Source organism: Sinocyclocheilus anshuiensis, unplaced genomic scaffold (assembly GCF_001515605.1).
Source record: "Sinocyclocheilus anshuiensis isolate Anshui unplaced genomic scaffold, SAMN03320099.WGS_v1.1 scaffold676, whole genome shotgun sequence".
Classification (NCBI taxonomy): Eukaryota; Metazoa; Chordata; class Actinopteri; order Cypriniformes; family Cyprinidae; genus Sinocyclocheilus; species Sinocyclocheilus anshuiensis.
In genome coordinates this window covers 1,954,794-1,962,293 of record NW_015558579.1, presented here as the reverse complement: position 1 = coordinate 1,962,293, position 7,500 = coordinate 1,954,794, and the positions used below count along the sequence as shown (strand labels likewise).

The following is a 7,500-nucleotide window of genomic DNA, read 5'->3' as shown; positions in this document are numbered from 1 at the left end:
AATCCATCCTAATTAAAGGCACATGAGAGCAAGGTCAAGGATCGAAGATGGTCTTGTCCCACCAATGCCAGAGTGTCCATTTCTGTAGTACACTGGGATGGCCCAATCCACTGTACCCCAGAGGTGGCAGGGCCACAGTCCGCTTTCAGCTGTCTGACTCCACTGCTGACCTTGGGGTCACCTCATTTCCTCATGCCCCTTGCCTACCCTGTCATAAAAGCCTTGGACCAAACGTCACAGCCTGGGAAGTGGAAGATAATGGGGAAGATTTGGCAGCAGAAGATGCCTCAGGACTTTCAAAAAGTGTCACCAGGCTTCCCTTGCTTACTGAAAGAAGTTCAGAATAGAAAAGAAGCGTAGGATAAGGTGAACCTTTTGTTTTTACATGAGTCCTCTTGTCAGAAGATCAGGAGTGAAACCTTTTTCAAACAGATTTGGAGATAGATATTTACTCTTGAGAAGAGTTGAGGGCTGATTCAGCTGGCCTTGGAGCCAAGCTCCTGGTTGTAAAGTCAACAAACAGAGGAACAGCGAAAAGCCCAAAGGCTTTGTTAAAAGATCCAGCTCTCAGAATCCCCCTCAAAGTAAACCCAGAAAGAAAATATATACTTACAGGTGATGATATCTCTGAGTTCATCAAAATCCTCCATCGACCTTCTGTACTCTTTTTATAGGACCAGAGCGCCATCCTGGATAGCCAGGTGAGGGTGAAGGTAAGGCCAACGTGGAGCTTCTACGGGTGAAATGAGCACCAGGGGTAAACAACCCTACCATCTCCACCTGACCCCAAACTCCCTGTAAAATGGTGAACTCTGAGCGCTCTGACAGGAAAGAAAATGAGAATAAGAAGCAGGAGAACACCTCCTCTTTGTATTTTTATAGACAGAAGAGAAGTGTTTCAGGTCCAGGCCGAGCGCTAGGGCCTCGTCCCCTTTCAGACCCTGTATGCAATGGGCCAGCACTGGGTCCAACAGGGGGGGGGGCTGTGCCCCGCTGGAAGACGGGCTTGATGGGTTGAGGCCTAATAATGATGGTGTTAAAAAAAGCCCTGTGGGAAGGGCGGGAGGTTACTGGGTTGATCAAAAGGCTTGAGTTTGATGGGTTTGCCTTTAAAGGGGCAGGCCAAACTTTTAAAAAGGTCTCTTAAATTTGCCTTGTTAAATAAAGGGTATTCCCCCAAAGAATGGAGCATGGAGTGGGAACTGCATTATTTCATTTATGACTATAATATCAACCCCATGATAAACAAGGTCCCATGAGCGAAAAACCATCCTGCAAATGCGGCATTTATAACTTTTGTATGACTTCCTTTTTCCTTTTTATAACTGAAACTGTGTGACTTTAGACGGTTGGCATTTGATATTGGTTATCTATGTTTCCAGTCTGGTACAATGATAACCAAATATTGTGTGATATAAGTAAGGAAAAAATACTGGAAAATTATTATAAATGTAATTGTACATTTTTGGCAATGTATTGGCTTCAATCACTCAGTCCACGAACAATGAGCTGTTTTTTTCAACTGTAAGAATGGTAGTAAAACAAATATCACTATGGCTGATCTCTTTATAAACTGAATTATTCACCAATGTTTTTGGTCATGGCATTTTTTTATTTCAATTATTCAGTCTTTAATTCTTAGTCATGTTAATATGTTTTCCATTTGCTGCCTCTGAACCAACAACACTTTCATCAAGAGCTGAAATGAAAGTAAAATTAGAAAAAGCGAAACACGCACGTGAGCAAGGTTTATTTTACACTCAATCAGCAGTGCGTAAGAGAATCCAGAAGGCAGCATTAAAAGGAAATCTATTTTTTACAGCCAGACAGTTAATTTTAATGAGCAGGATCATAAAGATGGCAGACGTCCATTGCAATGGCACATGAGGTTAAACCTCTCTAACCTAAATGCTCCAATATGGAAGAGGACCAATCGACCCTTTGTGACCACGCTACTCATGAATATCAATTAATTCTGTGCGACTACATTAATCGGACTGTACACAAGCAAAACACCATTGATACTTGAGTAGCAGGGTGAATATAAATGTAAAACCAATGAAATGCAATGCTTTTGGAAAACCACAGGGAAATTTCTCTCTTAAAACTGTCTTGATTCACTGCAGACATACATAGCTGCTTTCCTCTGTTCTTTTGGATTTTCAGGCTAATACCTCTGGGTCCGTGGCTGGAGGTGACCTATAAAGCTGAGCCTTTGGAGGGATGGAGATAAAGCAGAAGAGAAGATGAAGATGGGGCAAAGGGGAAGTGATAAAGTCATGGCGCTTGTGACACCGCATGCTTCTAGGTCTCGGTCTGGGTTAGGAAAGCTTGGGTTTCAGTGGCACCACAGGCCAGCTTGACCCACTGTGACTTGGGTAATGAAGCTGCCCAAGAGGGGGAGTGGGACAAGGAATGACGTCCTCAATATGACCTGTTTGACATCCCACAAAAGGCTTTTTGATTGGTGCCTCAGGTCTCCAAACTCTGGCTGACTTCTTGTGAAAACATTGTGTCTCACTTTGCTAAGACATTCCAAACACTTATAAGCAACAAAAATGACTAATCAGTGGGTTATCTGCACACTGCTTGGCCTAATGGTCTTATGGAAGCTTTACATAAATATGCAGGTTTCGTGTTCAACTGACCCCAATTGGACACCTTTCTTACCTTTATTGCATTCTGAAGCCTGTGATATACTTTCCGCATGAGCAATTCGGACGAGTACACAGACAGCGCGGATGCGGACTACTTGTATTTATACTACCGAAAGCATACACTGATGGTCCGATCTGCGGACGTGTTCCATACATGCGCAGTAGATCAGCGCAGTGGATTGTACAGGTTTGAGTAGCTACGGGCTTCTTCACACAGCCTGCGCATGCGCAGTTGGTGCTTTTGTAGCCTACTACATACACAAAAAATGGGAGGCACACAGATGTCCGCACAGAGCCTCTGCGCACACTTTCCGATGACGATTTTTACATCACGCATACCACACAGGCTTAAATCAGGTAGATGAGTTTAACAGAATGGAGCAGAATGGGTTTATAAAGCTGGACTATTTCTAACTTAACACACCTCTTAAAAATACAACGCATGTGACAGTATGCTGAAATGACTGTGGAAAAAAAGACAAAACAGCTATAGTGGCGGTGATCTAAAGTGGTTAAATTTAAAACTTAAAGCAGCATTTAATGTAACAGCATGCTAATTAGAGCACAACAACTTAAAATATGAACACTTTTTAAACACTTTACAATGAGGGTGAATTCATTAATATTAGTTAATATATTGGCATAAAAAATGACCATTTATTAAACTTTTTATTAATTATTATTACTATTATCTACCATTTATTAATCAAGTTTCCTGTTAAAGTCTCATTGTTTCTTTTCCCTTTTCCCATACAATCGAAGACATTGGTAAAAAAAATGTTTTTTGCATAATGTACTGTTTTAATATAAAAGAATTGTGTAGTGTTTTTAGGGTTGAAGTAAACATCATGGCAGAAAATGACTAGTATCTTCCTTTTTACCGATTTTTTTCTTAAAGCTTTCTTTTGTGTTCCAAAGATGAAAGAAAGTAATACAGGTTTAGATAACATGATAAAATAATGAAAGAAAATTCAATTACGAATAAACTATCCTTTTAATTTAAGCTACATCTGTAGAAAACAACTACTCAATGTTAATTAATGTTTTAACTAATTCATACAACTTGAAATTGCCTGAAAGTGTTTTTGTTTTTTTTTGGTCAAAGTTACATTAACTAATATTAATGCATATAAACCTTTTGTAAAATGTTGCAAACAAACAAACAAACAAATAAACAAATAAACAAATAAACAAACAAACAAATAAATAAATAATGTTGGTTTACTCTTTCTGATCATCCAAACAAACTTTTCGGAAACTAGAAATATCTGATTGAGAGACTCTGGATAATCCATCTCAGTCCAGTTTAGTTATGACTGCTTTGAAGTAAGGAAATGGCTGGCTGAGAATGGTGGAGACTCCTTAGACAGCAGGAGACTGGCAGCTATTACACAGACGGTCAGGACAGTGCAGAGCGTGGTCATCAATACTGCACTCTGCTTCTTCAGCAACAGAAACCGGACTCTCTGAATTACAACTCTACATTTTCAGCTCTCACCCCCTGCCTGGTATAGGAACACGGTCGCTGCAAAACCAAACTCTGAAGGAGTGGGTCACAGATGCTGTGAGGCGTCTGACAGACACAGGAGACAAATGAGTTTTCATCAGGCACTTTACTGCTTCTCTAAAACGGGTCATTTCAGCACACTTTTTTGCTTTATTTAGTATGTTTGTAACATAATGCATTTAGGTGTTTGTGACAACTCCTTCAAGCAGACCTGTTTAATACCAGGTCATAATGTGCGATGGCAGTCACATCAGCAGGAGGTCACACCACTGGTACCTGGTCACATTAGCTGTTCTTTTCTAGAATCTGGAGTCAAACATTTTCTGAAGAAAGTGTGAGGGGTGCTTATCTGTGCAAAGAAATTCTATGATATTTTGGGCTCGATATGAATCTGGTCCCTCCTTTAAAGGGATAGTTCACCCTAAAATGAAAGTTCTGTCATCATTTACTCACCCTCATGTTGTCTCAAACCTATGTCAATTTCTTTCTTCTGCAGAACACAAAATAAGATATTTTGAAGAATGTTTCAATATAATCAAAGCCAAAAGGATCCAAAACAACACTGAATGCCAGTTTCATTTAAAGAGTTTTCAAAATATCTTAATTTGTGTTCCACAGGAGAAAGAAAGCCATAAAGGTTTGTTTCGTTGGTTGAAACATGATATGCTAACAAAATGGAAATGTGTTTAATATAGACATATCTAAGCACCAGATGTGTTACAACAGGTCTACTCTCAAAATTATTATTATTACTAACAGTAGAACACCAATATTACCAACATACAGTAATATTCATGTCACACTATCACACTCCTATTCTTCCATTGTTCCATCCAGGAAAGTGAAAACATCCCTTACATATTTAAGCCCACAAATGAACAGCAAGCGAATTCGTAAAGGTATGTAAACTTTTCTCTGATGAAAATGCGTTTCATGCTCAGTGTGAGTAGTTTTGGTGCCAAGTTTCATTCTTTTTACATAAACACACACTTAATGTAATTTAGTCTCAGTGAACTTGAGAACACGATCAAGGAATGGACTTTAGCGGTTTGTATTATATGACGCCAGAACTTTTGATATAATTTCAGTCTTAAGTAATTACCTCAAACTAATTATTACTGTTACTACTATTATTACGTACACCTGATTTTCCATGATCTGTGTTAAGCTTAGCAGTCAATATTGTATTGGTGAAGACTTTGGCCAAAAAATGTCAGTGGTAAGCCACTAATATAAAAGCTTTTTAATTCCCTTTCTAAACCACAAATAGTAGTGCCTTGAGTTATTTTGGACTGGCTTTAGATTTCCCCTTTATAATGAAACATGTTAACAACCAATGTTCTGCTGACTTCTTTCACTGGAATTAGTATAGTTAGTATACTGTCCGACCACTGATGTGATTGGAGTCTCTGCTTCGTAAGCACAGATATCCACAGTCGGATACCTGTGTGCAGTTTACACTGTCAGAGCCATCAGCCAGGGCAGGGTAGGATTAAGAAATCACTGGAGCACAGCTGAGCGACGTGCTGCTTTACTGGGCCGGATTGGCTCTTAGTCCTCTGAGCTTTGAGCCCTGCTGTTTAAGGGCTGGTTGAGGGATTCCATCAAGAGTGCACCAAGGTTCAGCCACCAGTCGGGGGTGGAAGATTGTGGGCTCCTCTCTCAGCATCACCGTTCCTGGGGACAGGACGTCATCTGTCACTGCCCTCGTCAAACATTACTATCCCTCCCCACTGAAGCTCACTTTCAAGCGTGCTGGGATCTGATGAAGGCTGTGTCATCACAGCGACTCTCATGAGGAGGTATCTCCAGGTTGTTTTAATCATTAGTGGTGGAGGAACATAGATAAGCGTGTAGATTGATGGCAAATAAGAGATATGGTAGATCACATAGATAGACGCAATGACAGGATCAGTGCTGGTGCTTTATTTAATGGAGATATAAGTTTGATTTATATGTAGTATTACAATTGTTATATTTGAATTGTAATGTAACATTAACAGGATATTCTTTATATATTATAACTATTTAAACTGGAATCTATTTACCAGTATATACACACATACAGACATAAAACCCCCACCCCCCAAATTTAATAATTAATTTATGAATGTTAATATTTATAAATAAATAATAAAATAAACTTTATTTTAAAATGTTTGAAATGTTTAAAATGTTTCAAAAGGTGTCCTCCCTTCAAAATATCTTTATGTTTTTATATAATGTATGAAAGTGTGTATTATTTAATATTATATATTAGTAGTGCTGGCCAACGATTAATCGCGATTAATCACATCCAAAATAAACGCTTTTGTGTGCATAATATGTGTGTGTGTGCTGTGTATATTTATTAGGTATATATAAATACACAAACATTCATGTATATATAAGAAAAATATGTTATGTTTATATATTAAATATATTTATATATCAAGTTCAAGTTGAGCTTTATTGTCATTCCGCTACATGTGTGGACATACAGTGGAATGAAATGTTGTGTCTCGCAGGACCACGGTGCTACATAAATAAACATAAATATAAACATACAACACTAGACGTAAGAACAATTTTTTGACCTACATAGCTAACTATCTGAAGCGGTAATCTAACTATACATATACTATAAATAGTTGACTATACATACACATAACCTAAGACAGACTATACAAGTACTTTACATAATAACTGTGCATGATATTGTGCAAAAGAGGTATTTAAGGTTAAGAAGTAGTGCAATGTGATTTGTGGTGCATTCACAAGTAAACATTTGTGTTATCTTATTAAGTCCTTGTAACATGGAGTGTTTATAAGAAAGTGTCTGGTGCATATAGAGAGAAAAGAGTGTGTTTTCATACAGGTGGTTTGTCCAACCCACTCACCTGTGTGTAGCACACTCAGAATTGCACAGTGTTCTTGAGGTTTTTAATCAACTGTGTGTGTTTTTATATATACATAATAAATATATATACAGTACACACACATATATTATATAAACAAAAACTTTTATTCTTGATTCGATTAATCGCGATTAATTGTTGCCCAGCACTATATATTATATTATATTATATTATAAACTTTTTAATATATTTAATTCAAAATGTTACCATTGTATGGAAAATAAAATATGAAAAGTATGAAAAGTCTTTCATAGATGTAAAAAAATAAAATGATAAAATGTAATACATTTTTGCTTGATTACCGATTTATGTATGCACTGGTAAATAATATACTCATTAGGGTCAATTAATTAATAATTCAAATGGCTCTATTCAAATTATTTGCATGAACAACTAATATATATATATATATATATATATATATATATATATATATATA

At 37.4% G+C, this 7,500-nt stretch overlaps 1 protein-coding gene and 1 long non-coding RNA gene across 5 annotated transcripts in view; one reads left to right on the top strand and one right to left on the bottom strand.

The window, feature by feature from the left end:
* LOC107679800 (mitochondrial 2-oxodicarboxylate carrier-like) overlaps positions 1-7,500 on the bottom strand; it is a 109,112-nt gene that overhangs the window by 28,105 nt on the left and 73,507 nt on the right. The gene's annotated exons all lie outside the window — the stretch shown is intronic.
* Positions 1-7,500, top strand: part of LOC107679801 (uncharacterized) — a 14,891-nt gene that overhangs the window by 23 nt on the left and 7,368 nt on the right. The window contains exon 2 of the long non-coding RNA XR_001633088.1: positions 335-336. This is a non-coding gene — a long non-coding RNA (uncharacterized LOC107679801). The remainder of the gene's footprint in view (positions 1-334; positions 337-7,500) is intronic.